Below are 16,560 nucleotides of genomic sequence, written 5' to 3'. Positions count from 1 at the left end.
TTGCAACAACCAATCATCTCTTGGCTGTAATACCTGCATCACAACACCGAATTCTGTCCATCGGGGGGCCACATGACAAACAGATTCATTTCACCATCCAACATTTTTAACAATTCAATATTTCTATGAAGTGGTTATTCAGTAGACCATAACTTCCTGCATCAATCACTTAAAATATTAATTATAGATGGTATAGTATCATATAATTTTTCTGATTATTTTAATATGAAACATCATGTGTCTTTAACATATTATTCTATTAAAGTAATTATACTGCTAATTATTCCAGATTGATAGCATTTAAAATCCAGATATTGCATTTATGCAAATACAGCATGTTTCACATTTCTAACAAATTCTGAATATATAAATTGATGCCTATGACCAATGGTTGCCTGCAAAATAGAAATAATTTTTAGAAATGATTTAAGCATTCATATGTCTATTTGCAATATTGTCAATGTAGTTATTATTCAATACAGCAATTATTTATTTAATATAATATGTTGTCTGAATATATGTACATGTATATATATATATACACACATGTATTAATTTATATGCTGTCTTTTAATAATGGGTTTATTGTAATTGCCATTTAATCTATTACAAAATTTTAATCCATCTCCCACATACAGGTATACCTCACTTTACAGCGCTTCCCTTTACAGCGATTCGCTAATACAGTGCTTTGTGGAGCTGAAGTTCAACCCCCAAGGATTATGAAATAGTGCTGTAATCATTGTGAGTTTGTGAGAAAAGTGACTGGCACCATTTTGTTATGCCCAGTTCACTCTGTTTACAGCTTTACAGTGCAATCTGTGTCTCAGTGCTATAGTCTGGCAAATTTTACTACAGTAATTGTCACTATTTTACAAGTACAGTATTTATTGAATTTTGTGCTGTGCTAGTGTTAAACTAAACTTAGCCCTATTGCAGCCCTAATATATGCTAGTTCAAACATGTTTTCAAGTTTTTAAACACACTGGCAAGTGGAAAGAAAGCTAAAACTGCCTTGTTTCACTTTAAGGCGGTTTTCACTTTACAGCGGGGCTCCGGTCCCTAACCCGCTGTATGAGCGGGGTATACCTGTATATATATTCATTTGTATGTAGTGTTCAAAAATTATATAAAATCCAGCAGATCATAGATTGCTATATAGTCATTCAAACTTTCAGGCTGTACAAAGGAATTTTTTTTTTTTTTTTTTTTTTATTTAAGCAGTATACTGTAACATATGTCTTTGCTGGCCAAGTTTTCATTGCCCCACTTACATAGCATGGGGTCAATTTGCATGTGAAATGCAAATGGTTACTTTTTCACAAAACATATCACCTAGACCAGACCTCTAGGCAACGTTGTAAGGAGTAGGAAGTCTATCACACATTTCCAGGTAGTAAAACATATGGGGGCATATGTATCAAGCTCCGAACGGAGCTTGATGCCCCGTGTTTCTGGCGAGCCTGCAGGCTCGCCAGAAACAGCAGTTATGAAGCAGTGGTCACAAAGACTGCTGCTCCATAACCTGACATCGCAGGAAATCAACCCGATCGAGTACGATCGGATTGATTGACACCCCCCTGCTGGCAGCCTATTGGCCGCGAGTCTGCAGGGGGCGGCGTTGCACCAGCAGCTCTTGTGAGCTGCTGGTGCAATGCTGAATACGGCAAGCGTATTGCTCGCTGTATTCAGCGAGGTCTGCCGGACCTGATCCTCACTGTCGGATCAGGTCCGACAGACCTTGATAACTAGAGGCCCTTGTCTCTTGAAATAGCTGTTAAAGTTAAATAAACCAAATGTTTTATTGTCCTCACTTGTGTGTTTAGAATAACTTTGCATACTAAATGGGGGGAGAACTGAACATGAATGAAGTCAATTTTTCTGAATGAATGAATGAATAATTTGCTACTGACTAGCCAAATATATGATTAATATATATATATATATTTATTAATCTTACATATACCTTGACAGTATAATTATTTAAACATGGAAGTAAATATGTTTTAATGTGTTTTTTGTTTTTTTTACTTTTTTTATTTTCTACATATTTTTTCATAATGAGAAATTATTTATTGTATGTTTAGCATGCTAAAGCTCTAAAGAGGTTAATTAAAACAAAACTAATGTCCACAGGAGTAAATATTCTTAAATTTATTTAGGGTGTATGATTGATTACGTTTATGTATTTTAAGTATGTATTATTATTTTTTATTAACTTATTTTATGTATTTATTTGTATTAAGGAAATGTCTTCAGACTGCTGAGAGTTACAAGAACCACTGACACGGTGACAGATATCCACACCAAGTAATAGGATCAAGGGATAGAAAGGTCATGGGAGGCTTTCACCCTTATGACTATTCATAAAAGAGGCACCTTAGACAGAACAGTGACAGTCACAGCTCTGAGTTTCTATAAAATAACAGGGTGTATAAAAGGCGCAGCACTGTTGGGGGTCCCAGTAGTTTAGGGGCAGGAAGGGTAACAGGTGGCATAAAAAGACTATCAGGGTAACCTGACCTGTGTGTGTGTACGTGTGCTGTATTAAGACAGGTAGGGTTGGTCAATAATATCATTATGATTCCAAAGGAGTAGATAGCATCACATAACACCGTGACCAGGTAGAGAAATACAGACGATGCTGGAAACTCAGAACAGCAAAGGGAAACTTCCAGCTAGAGGCGGAGAAAGGGGGAGCCTGTTAATTGCCAGAGTGAGGGGGCGTGTACATGAGAGGCACACAGATTACACACACTGTGGGGAAGGAGAGCTGGAGGTATACAGCAGGGACTGCACAATCTGCAACAACATCCAGCCTGGAATTAGATACACAGGGGGAGCCAAATACAGTCTGAAGAGGAGAGACATTTATACGGGGGAGTAGCGCACTGCACGGAGTGAGCGAAGTTTATTAATAACCTGTGTGAATACGGTTTAGATATAGGAAAGTGCACCCGTGAGACTCTAGGGGTGCAAACAGGCGGGACTTTGTGTACTCAAGCAGCTGCTGCAGGATTCTCACACAGGCGGGGCCCAGAGGTAAGTGAGACCGGCGGGTGAGAGTAAGTGCGTGCGTTTTGTGAGCAGCTGGCAAGGATTACAGAGGGTATAGCTATTGGTACATGTTGATAGTAGATGCAGTGAGGTGGAGAACGTAGGTCAAATGGGAATTAACGACTGCGATATTATGACCTGGGTACAGGTAGAATGGGCTAGTATGTGGGTGTAAACCTGAATGAAGGGAGGCGGGGGGGCTTAGTTGAGTGTAACCTGAATGAAGGGAGAATGGGCTAGGTGAGTGTAAGTAACCTGAATGAAGGGAGAATGGGCTAGGTGAGTGTAACCTGAATGAAGGAAGAGTGGGCTAGGTGAGTGTAACCTGAAGGGAGAGTGGGCTAGGTGAGTGTAACCTGAAGGGAGAGTGGGCTAGGTGAGTGTAACCTGAAGGGAGAGTGGGCTAGGTGAGTGTAACCTGAAGGGAGAGTGGGCTAGGTGAGTGTAACTTGAATGAAGGGAGAGTGGGCTAGGTGAGTGTAACTTGAATGAAGGGAGAGTGGGCTAGGTGAGTGTAACTTGAATGAAGGGAAAGCGGGCTAGCTGAGTGTAACCTGAAAGATGGGGAAGCGGGCTAGGTGAGTGTAACCTGAAAGATGGGGAAGCGGGCTAGGTGAGTGTAACCTGAATGAAGGGGAAGCGGGCTAGCTGAGTGTAACCTGAAAGATGGGGAAGCGGGCTAGGTGAGTGTAACCTGAATGAAGGGGAAGCGGGCTAGCTGAGTGTAACCTGAAAGATGGGGAAGCGGGCTAGCTGAGTGTAACCTGAAAGATGGGGAAGCGGGCTAGGTGAGTGTAACCTGAATGAAGGGGAAGCGGGCTAGGTGAGTGTAACCTGAAAGATGGGGAAGCGGGCTAGGTGAGTGTAACCTGAAAGATGGGGAAGCGGGCTAGGTGAGTGTAACCTGAAAGAAGGGGAAGCAGGCTAGGTGAGTGTAACCTGAAAGAAGTGGAAGCAGGCTAGGTGAGTGTAACCTGAAAGAAGAGGAAGCGGGCTAGGTGAGTGTAAGCTGAATGAAGGGGAAGCGGGCTAGGTGAGTGTAAGCTGAATGAAGGGGAAGTGGGCTAGGTGAGTGTAACCTGAAAGAAGGGGGAAGCGGTCTAGGTGAGTGTAACCTGAAAGAAGGGGGAAGCGGTCTAGGTGAGTGTAACCTGAAAGAAGGGGGAAGCGGGCTAGGTGAGTGTAACCTGAAAGAAGGGGAAGCAGGCTAGGTGAGTGTAACCTGAAAGAAGTGGAAGCAGGCTAGGTGAGTGTAACCTGAAAGAAGAGGAAGCGGGCTAGGTGAGTGTAAGCTGAATGAAGGGGAAGCGGGCTAGGTGAGTGTAAGCTGAATGAAGGGGAAGTGGGCTAGGTGAGTGTAACCTGAAAGAAGGGGGAAGCGGTCTAGGTGAGTGTAACCTGAAAGAAGGGGGAAGCGGTCTAGGTGAGTGTAACCTGAAAGAAGGGGGAAGCGGGCTAGGTTAGTGTAACCTGAAAGAAGGGGGAAGCGGGCTAGGTGAGTGTAATCTGAAAGAAGGGGGAAGCGGGCTAGGTGAGTGTAATCTGAAAGAAGGGGGAAGCGGGCTAGGTGAGTGTAATCTGAAAGAAGGGGGAAGCGGGCTAGGTGAGTGTAATCTGAAAGAAGGGGGAAGCGGGCTAGGTGAGTGTAATCTGAAAGAAGGGGGAAGCGGGCTAGGTGAGTGTAACCTGAAAGAAGGGGGAAGCGGGCTAGGTGAGTGTAACCTGAAAGAAGGGGGAAGCGGGCTAGGTGAGTGTAACCTGAAAGAAGGGGGAAGCGGGCTAGGTGAGTGTAATCTGAAAGAAGGGGGAAGCGGGCTAGGTGAGTGTAATCTGAAAGAAGGGGGAAGCGAGCTAGGTGAGTGTAACCTGAATGAAGGGGTAGCGGGCTAGGTGAGTGTAACCTGAATGAAGGTGAAGCGAGCTAGGTGAGTGTAACCTGAATGAAGGGGTAGCGGGCTAGGTGAGTGTAAACTTAACGATGGGGGAGAGGGCTTAGGGGGGAGTAAACTGGGTGCTGGGGGAGGGCTAGGTGAGTGTAAACTGGATGAAGGAGAAGCGGGCTAGGTGAGTGTAACTAGAATGGGCTGGCAGAGTGCAGGTAGCCTGGGTGCTGGGAGGGTGAGCTTAGGTGAGTATCTAGAATGGGCTGGCAGAGTGCAGGTAGCCTGGGTGCTGGGGGGGGGTGAGCTTAGGTGAGTAGCTAGAATGGGCTGGCAGAGTGCAGGTAGCTTTAGTGCATGGAAGAATAGACAGCACAATAGTGGAAATGATTTTCTATTAGGGAGTTGGCTGAGTGAGTGAAGCAGGAATAGAAGAGAATTATTACATCAGAATTATCAGTGAACACAGGATGACTATAGAGAGCTTTCTGTGGTTGTTGAGTGATTAAAGTTGTTTTCCGGATAAACTTGTTTATGTTCTTATTTTACTGTTCTAGTTTTACAGATATATATAGTCTGCTTGGTTGTGTATATAATGTAAATATATCCTATTTAACTGTGATTATAAGCACACAGGCTGTGTATAATAATGGTGTCTCACCCACTAACATGGTTTTTACTGAGAAAGTAGTATAAGCATAATCAGATTCAATATATATATATATATATTATGTTACACTCCTTCTTTCCTTTATTTAGCTCCTACTTCAGTCACTTGCCTATCTGTTTCTCACCTTGTATTTATTCTCCATTCACTGTAGGTCCTGAAGCAGATAATACTACACCAGCCTCTCCCTATCATTATCAGCTGTAATCATAGGTCCCTACCTTGTGTTTACATTTACTTGTCACAAGATCCCCAATGTCCCACATGGTAGAGTGCACAATCTCCCCCATTGATCCATGTGTTAGGTTTATGCTGCACAATGTATATTTGTGTATGGAGCTATGTTGTAAGGTAGCTTTGACATGTAATGATTTCATGACACTTATTTACGTATCATATTATACCTTGCAGCTATATATATGTATGTAGATCCTATAACTCCCCTGATGGGTTTACCTGCTTACTTACGCACCTAGTGTTTCCAAAGAAGGTAGAGAATACTTTGAATGTTTGCTTGTAAGAGTGAGGCTGTAGTTTGGCATGCAAGATTTCAATTAACAGTGATACTTTGGTCTAGGGCCTTTTACCATTTGTTGTTACTTTAAAGGGACACTGAACCCAAATTTTTCCTTTCGTGATTCAGATAGAGCATGGAATTTTAAATAACTTTCTAATTGACTCCTATTATCAATTGTTCTTCGTTCTCTTGCTTTCTTTATTTGAGCATCTAAGCTATTTTCTCCAACATAGGTGTGTCCGGTCCACGGCGTCATCCTTACTTGTGGGATATTCTCTTCCCCAACAGGAAATGGCAAAGAGCCCAGCAAAGCTGGTCACATGATCCCTCCTAGGCTCCGCCTACCCCAGTCATTCTCTTTGCCGTTGTACAGGCAACATCTCCACGGAGATGGCTTAGAGTTTTTTAGTGTTTAACTGTAGTTTTTCATTATTCAATCAAGAGTTTGTTATTTTCAAATAGTGCTGGTACGTACTATTTACTCAGAAACAGAAAAGAGATGAAGAATTCTGTTTGTATGAGGAAAATGATTTTAGCAACCGTAACTAAAATCCATGGCTGTTCCACACAGGACTGTTGAGAGCAATTAACTTCAGTTGGGGGAACAGTTTGCAGTCTCTTGCTGCTTGAGGTATGACACATTCTAACAAGACGATGTAATGCTGGAAGCTGTCATTTTCCCTATGGGATCCGGTAAGCCATGTTTATTAAGATTGTAAATAAGGGCTTCACAAGGGCTTATTTAAACTGTAGACTTTTTTTGGGCTAAATCGATTGATATTAACACTTATTTAGCCTTGAGGAATCATTTATTCTGGGTATTTTGATTTAATAATATCGGCAGGCACTGTTTTAGACACCTTATTCTTTAGGGGCTTTCCCAAAGCATAGGCAGAGTCTCATTTTCGCGCCGGTGTTGCGCACTTGTTTTTGAGAGGCATGGCATGCAGTCGCATGTGAGAGGAGCTCTGATACTTATAAAAGACTTCTGAAGGCGTCATTTGGTATCGTATTCCCCTTTGGGTTTGGTTGGGTCTCAGCAAAGCAGATACCAGGGACTGTAAAGGGGTTTAAAGCTTAAAACGGCTCCGGTTCCGTTATTTTAAGGGTTAAAGCTTCCAAAATTGGTGTGCAATATTTTCAAGGCTTTAAGACGCTGTGGTGAAAATTTGGTGAATTTTGAACAATTCCTTCATGTTTTTTCGCAATTGCAGTAATAAAGTGTGTTCAGTTTAAAATTTAAAGTGACAGTAACGGTTTTATTTTAAAACGTTTTTTGTACTTTATGATCAAGTTTATGCCTGTTTAACATGTCTGAACTACCAGATAGACTGTGTTCTGAATGTGGGGAAGCCAGAATTCCTATTCATTTAAATAAATGTGATTTATGTGATAATGACAATGATGCCCAAGATGATTCCTCAAGTGAGGGGAGTAAGCATGGTACTGCATCATTCCCTCCTTCGTCTACACGAGTCTTGCCCACTCAGGAGGCCCCTAGTACATCTAGCGCGCCAATACTCCTTACTATGCAACAATTAACGGCTGTAATGGATAATTCTGTCAAAAACATTTTAGCCAAAATGAACCCTTGTCAGCGTAAGCGTGGCTGCTCTGTTTTAGTTACTGAAGAGCATGACGACGCTGATATTAATATCTCTGAAGGGCCCCTAACCCAATCTGAGGGGGCCAGGGAGGTTTTGTCTGAGGGAGAAATTACTGATTTAGGGAACATTTCTCAGCAGGCTGAATCTGATGTGATTACATTTAAATTTAAATTGGAACATCTCCGCATTTTGCTTAAGGAGGTATTATCCACTCTGGATGATTGTGAAAATTTAGTCATCCCAGAGAAACTATGTAAAATGGACAAGTTCCTAGAGGTGCCGGGGCTCCCAGAAGCTTTTCCTATACCTAAGCGGGTGGCGGACATTGTTAATAAAGAATGGGAAAGGCCCGGTATTCCTTTCGTCCCTCCCCCCATATTTAAAAAATTGTTTCCTATGGTCGACCCCAGAAAGGACTTATGGCAGTCAGTCCCCAAGGTCGAGGGAGCGGTTTCTACTTTAAACAAACGCACCACTATTCCCATAGAGGATAGTTGTGCTTTCAAAGATCCTATGGATAAAAAATTAGAAGGTTTGCTTAAAAAGATGTTTGTTCAGCAGGGTTACCTTCTACAACCCATTTCATGCATTGTCCCTGTCACTACAGCCGCATATTTCTGGTTTGATGAACTGCTTAAGGTGCTCGATAGTGACTCTCCTCCTTATGAGGAGATTATGGACAGAATCAATGCTCTCAAATTGGCTAATTCTTTCACTCTAGACGCCTCTTTGCAATTGGCTAAGTTAGCGGCTAAGAACTCTGGGTTTGCTATTGTGGCGCGCAGAGCGCTTTGGTTGAAATCTTGGTCGGCTGATGCGTCTTCCAAGAACAAGCTACTAAACATTCCTTTCAAGGGGAAAACGCTGTTTGGTCCTGACTTGAAAGAGATTATCTCTGATATCACTGGGGGTAAGGGCCACGCCCTTCCTCAGGATCGGCCCTTCAAGGCAAAAAATAGACCTAATTTTCGTCCCTTTCGTAAAAACGGACCAGCCCAAGGTGCTACGTCCTCTAAGCAAGAGGGTAATACTTCTCAGGCCAAGCCAGCTTGGAGACCAATGCAAGGCTGGAACAAGGGAAAGCAGGCCAAGAAACCTGCCACTGCTACCAAGACAGCATGAAATATTGGCCCCCGATCCGGGACCGGATCTGGTGGGGGGCAGACTCTCTCTTCGCTCAGGCTTGGGCAAGAGATGTTCTGGATCCTTGGGCGCTAGAAATAGTCTCCCAGGGTTATCTTCTGGAATTCAAGGGACTTCCCCCAAGGGGGAGGTTCCACAAGTCGCAGTTGTCTTCAGACCACATAAAAAGACAGGCGTTCTTACATTGTGTAGAAGACCTGTTAAAAATGGGAGTGATTCATCCTGTTCCATTAAGAGAACAAGGGATGGGGTTCTACTCCAATCTGTTCATAGTTCCCAAAAAAGAGGGAACGTTCAGACCAATCCTAGATCTCAAGATCTTAAACAAATTTCTCAAGGTTCCATCGTTCAAGATGGAAACCATTCGAACTATCCTTCCTTCCATCCAGGAAGGTCAATTTATGACCACGGTGGATTTAAAGGATGCGTATCTACATATTCCTATCCACAAGGAACATCATCGGTTCCTAAGGTTTGCATTCCTGGACAAACATTACCAGTTCGTGGCGCTTCCTTTCGGATTAGCCACTGCTCCAAGGATTTTCACAAAGGTACTAGGGTCCCTTCTAGCGGTGCTAAGACCAAGGGGCATTGCAGTAGTACCTTACCTGGACGACATTCTGATTCAAGCGTCGTCCCTTCCTCAAGCAAAGGCTCACACGGACATTGTCCTGGCCTTTCTCAGATCTCACGGCTGGAAAGTGAACGTGGAAAAGAGTTCTCTATTCCCGTCAACAAGGGTTCCCTTCTTGGGAACAATTATAGACTCCTTAGAAATGAGGATCTTTCTATCAGAGGCCAGAAAAACAAAGCTTCTGGACTCTTGTCGGATACTTCATTCCGTTCCTCTTCCTTCCATAGCTCAGTGCATGGAAGTGATCGGGTTGATGGTGGCGGCGATGGACATAGTTCCTTTTGCGCGCATTCATCTAAGACCATTACAACTGTGCATGCTCAGTCAGTGGAATGGGGACTATACAGACTTGTCTCCGAAGATACAAGTAAATCAGAGGACCAGAGACTCACTCCGTTGGTGGCTGTCCCTGGACAATCTGTCTCAAGGGATGATGTTCCACAGACCAGAGTGGGTCATTGTCACGACCGACGCCAGTCTGATAGGCTGGGGCGCGGTCTGGGGATCCCTGAAAGCTCAGGGTCTTTGGTCTCGGGAAGAATCTCTTCTACCGATAAATATTCTGGAACTGAGAGCGATATTCAATGCGCTCCAGGCCTGGCCCCAGCTGGCGAGGACCAGGTTCATACGGTTTCAATCAGACAACATGACGACTGTTGCGTACATCAACCATCAGGGGGGAACAAGGAGTTCTCTAGCGATGGAAGAAGTAACCAAAATTATTCTTTGGGCGGAGTCTCACTCCTGCCACCTGTCTGCTATCCACATCCCAGGAGTGGAAAATTGGGAAGCGGATTTTCTGAGTCGTCAGACATTGCATCCGGGGGAGTGGGAACTCCATCCGGAAATCTTTGCCCAAGTCACTCACCTGTGGGGCATTCCAGACATGGATCTGATGGCCTCTCGTCAGAACTTCAAAGTTCCTTGCTACGGGGCCAGATCCAGGGATCCCAAGGCGGCTCTAGTGGATGCACTAGTAGCACCTTGGACCTTCAAACTAGCTTATGTGTTCCCGCCATTTCCTCTCATCCCCAGGCTGATAGCCAGGATCAAGCAGGAGAGGGCGTCGGTGATCTTGATAGCTCCTGCGTGGCCACGCAGGACTTGGTATGCAGATCTGGTGAATATGTCATCGGCTCCACCTTGGAAGCTACCTTTGAGACGAGACCTTCTTGTTCAGGGTCCGTTCGAACATCCGAATCTGGTTTCACTCCAGCTGACTGCTTGGAGATTGAACGCTTGATTTTATCGAAGCGAGGATTCTCAGATTCTGTGATCGATACTCTTGTTCAGGCCAGAAAGCCTGTGACTAGAAAGATTTACCACAAAATTTGGAAAAAATATATCTGTTGGTGTGAATCTAAAGGATTCCCTTGGGACAAGGTTAAGATTCCTAGGATTCTATCCTTCCTTCAAGAAGGATTGGAAAAAGGATTATCTGCAAGTTCCCTGAAGGGACAGATTTCTGCCTTGTCGGTATTACTTCACAAAAAGCTGGCAGCTGTGCCAGATGTTCAAGCCTTTGTTCAGGCTCTGGTTAGAATCAAGCCTGTTTACAAACCTTTGACTCCTCCTTGGAGTCTCAATTTAGTTCTTTCAGTTCTTCAGGGGGTTCCGTTTGAACCCTTACATTCCGTTGATATTAAGTTATTATCTTGGAAAGTTTTGTTTTTAGTTGCGATTTCTTCTGCTAGAAGAGTCTCAGAATTATCTGCTCTGCAGTGTTCTCCTCCTTATCTGGTGTTCCATGCAGATAAGGTGGTTTTACGTACTAAACCTGGTTTTCTTCCAAAAGTTGTTTCTAACAAAAACATTAACCAGGAGATTATCGTACCTTCTCTGTGTCCAAAACCAGTTTCAAAGAAGGAACGTTTGTTGCACAATTTGGATGTTGTTCGCGCTCTAAAATTCTATTTAGATGCTACAAAGGATTTTAGACAAACATCTTCCTTGTTTGTTGTTTATTCAGGTAAAAGGAGAGGTCAAAAAGCAACTTCTACCTCTCTCTCTTTTTGGATTAAAAGCATCATCAGATTGGCTTACGAGACTGCCGGACGGCAGCCTCCCGAAAGAATCACAGCTCATTCCACTAGGGCTGTGGCTTCCACATGGGCCTTCAAGAACGAGGCTTCTGTTGATCAGATATGTAGGGCAGCGACTTGGTCTTCACTGCACACTTTTACCAAATTTTACAAGTTTGATACTTTTGCTTCTTCTGAGGCTATTTTTGGGAGAAAGGTTTTGCAAGCCGTGGTGCCTTCCATTTAGGTGACCTGATTTGCTCCCTCCCTTCATCCGTGTCCTAAAGCTTTGGTATTGGTTCCCACAAGTAAGGATGACGCCGTGGACCGGACACACCTATGTTGGAGAAAACAGAATTTATGTTTACCTGATAAATTTCTTTCTCCAACGGTGTGTCCGGTCCACGGCCCGCCCTGGTTTTTTTAATCAGGTCTGATTTTTTATTTTCTTTAACTACAGTCACCACGGTACCATATGGTTTCTCCTATGCAAATATTCCTCCTTAACGTCGGTCGAATGACTGGGGTAGGCGGAGCCTAGGAGGGATCATGTGACCAGCTTTGCTGGGCTCTTTGCCATTTCCTGTTGGGGAAGAGAATATCCCACAAGTAAGGATGACGCCGTGGACCGGACACACCGTTGGAGAAAGAAATTTATCAGGTAAACATAAATTCTGTTTTTTTGGTTCAGTACCATGGAAAACACTTGTTTATTGGTAGGTGAATTTACCCACCAATGAGCAAGAACAACAGTGTGTTCACCAAAAATGGTCCGGCATCTAAACTTACATTCTTGCATTTCAAATAAAGATACCAAGAGAATGACAATAATTTGATAAAAGGAGTAAATTAGAAAGTTGCTTAAAATTGAATGCTCTATCTGAATCCCGATAGAAAATTTTTGGGTTCAGTGTCCCTTTAAGGTTTAGCTAGTGATCCCTATGTATTCTATCATACAAATAAAATGCTGTATTTTGTTAGGAGTATTTTATTTTTTAACAAATGGCCTTCTTTCACTTTGGTTTTTTAAAACCCTGCAAAGGGATAAAACCAATGTACCTATATTGATAACATTAATATTGTTTTTTTTTTATACTTGCGAGTTGCGTCACTGTCCAAGAAAATAATTCTGGTTAACCCCTTAATGACCACAGCACTCTTCCATTTTCTGTCCGTTTGGGACCAAGGCTATTTTTACATTTTTGCGGTGTTTGTGTTTAGCTGTAATTTTCCTCTTACTCATTTACTGTACCCACACATTATATACAGTTTTTCTCGCCATTAAATGGACTTCTAGAGATACCATTATTTTCATCATATCTTATAATTTATTATAAAATATGAGAAAAAAATGGGGAAAAAAAACACACTTTTTCTAACTTTGACCCCCAAAATCTGTTACACATCTACAACCACCAAAAACACCCATGCTAAATAGTTTCTAAATTTTGTCCTGAGTTTAGAAATACCCAATGTTTACATGTTCTTTGCTTTTTTTTTGCAAGTTATAGGGCCATAAATACAAGTAGCACTTTGCTATTTCGAAACCATTTTTTTTCAAAATTAGCGATAGTTATATTGGAACACTTATATCTGTCAGGAATCCCTGAATATCCATTAACATGTATATATATTTTTTTTTAGTAGACATTCCAAAGAATTGATCTAGGCCAATTTTGGTATATTTCATGCCACCATTTCACCGCCAAATAGTTCACTTTTTCACAGATTTTTTCACAAACTTTTGGTTTCTCACTGAAATTATTTACAAACCGCTTGTGAAATTATGGCATAAATGGTTGTAAATTTTTCTCTGGGATCCCCTTTGTTCAGAAATAGCAGACATATATGGCTTTGGCGTTGCTTTTTGGTAATTAGAAGGCCACTAAATGCCACTGTGCACCACACGTGTATTATGCCCAGCAGTGAAGGGGTTAATTAGGGAGCATGTAGGGAGCTTTTTGGGGTAATTTTAGCTTTAGTGTAGTAGACAACCCCAAGTATTGATCTAGGCCCATTTTGGTATATTTCATGCTACCATTTCACCGCCAAATGCGATCAAATTTAAAAAAAAGTTACATTTTTCACAATTTTAGGTTTCTCACTGAAATCATTTACAAACAGCTTGTGCAATTATGGCACAAATGGTTGTAAATGCTTCTCTGGGATCCCCTTTGTTCAGAAATAGCAGGCATATATGGCTTTGGCGTTGCTTTTTGGTACTTAGAAGGCCGCTAAATGCCGCTGCGCATCACACGTGTATTATGGCTAGCAGTGAAGGGGTTAATTAGGTAGCTTGTAGGGAGCTTGCAGGGTTAATTTTAGCTTTAGTATAGAGCTCAGCCTCCCACCTGAAACATCAGACCCCTTGATCCCTCCCAAACAGCTCTCTTCCCTCCCCCACCCACAATTGTCCCCGCCATCTTAAGTACTGGCAGCAACTCTGCCAGTACTAAAATAAAAGGTATATTTAGGCTTTTATTTATTTTTTTAAGCATATTTACATATGCTGATATGTAGGACCCCCCTTAGCCCCCAACCTGACTGATTCCCCCACCAAACGGCTCTCTAACCCTCCCCCTCTGCCTTAATGGGCGCCATCTTGGGTACTGGCAGCTGTCTGCCAGTACCCAGTTTAGAATACAATTGTTTTTTTTTGTTTTTTTTTAATTTTCCCATTTTCTGTAGTGTAGCCCTCCCCCCACCAAAGGCCAACCTCCCACCCCCTCCTAGATACCTTCGATTGTTTGTATATAAACATTAAAATACCCCTTTCTCCCACTTATAAAAACAACTTTTCTGTAGTGTAGCAGTTCCCACCCGCTCCCGTCCCGTGCACGCGCCCACCCCCATCGGCCCCGCCCCAATCCCGCCCCCCTCTACATTACCTGGCCCATCGATGGACGCCCACCCGCCTCCCAAGTCGGCTCCCACCCACCAACGATACCGGCCATCAATGTCCGGTTCAGAGAGGGCCACAGAGTGGCTCTCTCTGCATCGGATGGCCAAGGGGTGTTATTGCAGGATGCCTCGATATCGAGGCATCCTGCATTAACCGGAAAGCGTCCAGCCGCTTTAAACCCCTAATGTCGTACAGGGAACTTTGCTGGTCTTTTAAGACCAGGTTGTGTGCGACATACTCTGTACGACATGCGTCATTAAGGGGTTAAAGCACATTGGTACCCAGACATTTATGATTTAGATAAAGCATGCACATTTAACACATTTCTAATTTACTTCTATAATCAAATGTTCTTCGTTCTCAAGTTTTGTTGAAAATCAGGGATGTAAGCAAAGGATCGTGCACATGTCTAGAGCACTATATGGCAGCAGTTTGGCAAGAATGTTATCTAATTGCAAGAGCTGGGTGGCAGCACTGTCATGTAGTGCTCCAGACACCTACCTCTGTACCTCTTCAACAAAGAATATCATGGGAACGATTCAAAGCAAATTTGCTAATAGAAGTAAATTTGAGAAAAAATTTTTTTTTATAACCTTTTCACTTACAGTGACTTTAAAAATCCAAAGACACAGCTTTAAATTAACACAAAACTGTTACCATAAAAACAAATGCTGTAAGGGAAAAAAAAAATACATTTATTTCAAAGGTCTGTATAATCAAACGGCTTGTAACTTTACTTACCTTTCTTGTCCTTCCCACTATCTCCATCGCTATCTCTTCCATAATAGAAGCAGAGCACTGCAGCCAATAAGAAGCTGTAGCGCTAGCTTATAAATAGAGAACAGGTGCGTGCACACACACAATGGGCTTGATTTATCAAGCCAGGGTAGACAGAGACATACATATTCACCCCTGTCCACCCCAGCTCGCCTCTGGTGGGCAGCAGTCCGCTGACGGAATTTACCATTGCACACGAGCGCTATTTTGCATCCAGCCAATCATACGAGAGCAGGAGCTGTCCATCTCCCTGACGGCCAAGACCGGGGAGATTGATATTTTCCACCTGAGAGTACTGACTGCAGGTTCTCTTGTGAGAACCTGCAGTGGTAGGGGAAGAGAAGGCTTGATAAGTCGAGCCCACTGTTTCTTCTCATTTCAATGGTCTTTGTTCACAAAAACGATATATTTTGTATGTTTGTTACAAAATCAGAGCTCAAATCCGCATGTTTAAAAAAATGTGTTTGGAACACAAATCATATGGGTTCTGAGGATGCATTTTTTGTTTATAGATAAAACAAACTTTTTCTAAATTACTGATTGTTTTTTTCAGAATGGGAGGACACCACTTTATATTACAGCCCCTACCTCAGGGTGTCACAGGAAGTTGGTCAAAATGCTTCACATTTTTGCAGCCATTTTTTTTTTTTAAATAAGTAAAACAGCTTGCTTTTTTTTGTCCGATCTTTATCGTGTACAGTAGAAGATACCTTGTCAATCAAGTTTAAAGGAATAGTAAACACCTTGATATTTTTATATAAAAGTTTTAGTTATGAGTAATGAAACGACTTTGCATTATACTTGAATTTAGCTCTGAATTGAGCAATTTTGAATTCCCAGAACTTAAACTGCACCCTGCTGATGTTTTGAGGCTACCTATGCTACATATCTGTCCCTAATTGGCTTTAACTTATTACTGCAAAACAATGCGCTCTATACTAACATTATAGGCGGTGTTTGCCTTGTTGTCTGCAGACTAAAATCCAGATTAGCGAATGGTGGGTGTAGTTTGACTATTAAAAACAGATTGCAGTATAACGGTTAAGACTTGGTTTATATAATATTCTATAGGAACGCAACAGAAATGTCTTCTAATTACAAAGTGTTTACGGTCCATACATGCAGACGTATTGAAAGCGAAGGTTAGCCTTAGAATAATATGTAGATGTAGTTTTTACTATATTAGCTGTGTAATCCCTTAAACCATATGGACGTAGCTACTATGTCACAGAGTACTTTGCTCAGTTGACGTAGTAGCTAAGTCCAACCTTCTGCCTAATGCGGCAGTCGAGGATGTCCGCTTTGATCGCAGCCGGAGGCAGAAGGCATCTCCATTCATATGGTAAGGAAGTGCT

At 42.6% G+C, this 16,560-nt stretch overlaps 1 protein-coding gene across 1 annotated transcript in view; it reads left to right on the top strand.

The window, feature by feature from the left end:
* Window positions 1–2,795: 2,795 nt before the first annotated feature.
* Window positions 2,796–16,560, top strand: part of PACSIN3 (protein kinase C and casein kinase substrate in neurons 3) — a 327,454-nt gene continuing 313,689 nt past the window's right edge. Inside the window, exon 1 of the mRNA XM_053720325.1 lies at window positions 2,796–3,042. The gene's annotated coding sequence lies outside the window, so the exon portion shown is untranslated. The remainder of the gene's footprint in view (window positions 3,043–16,560) is intronic.

The sequence above is a fragment of the Bombina bombina genome, chromosome 7 (assembly GCF_027579735.1).
Source record: "Bombina bombina isolate aBomBom1 chromosome 7, aBomBom1.pri, whole genome shotgun sequence".
Taxonomy (NCBI): domain Eukaryota; kingdom Metazoa; phylum Chordata; class Amphibia; order Anura; family Bombinatoridae; genus Bombina; species Bombina bombina.
Note: the sequence above shows the minus strand (reverse complement) of the source record. Positions and strands in the feature narration are given on the sequence as shown.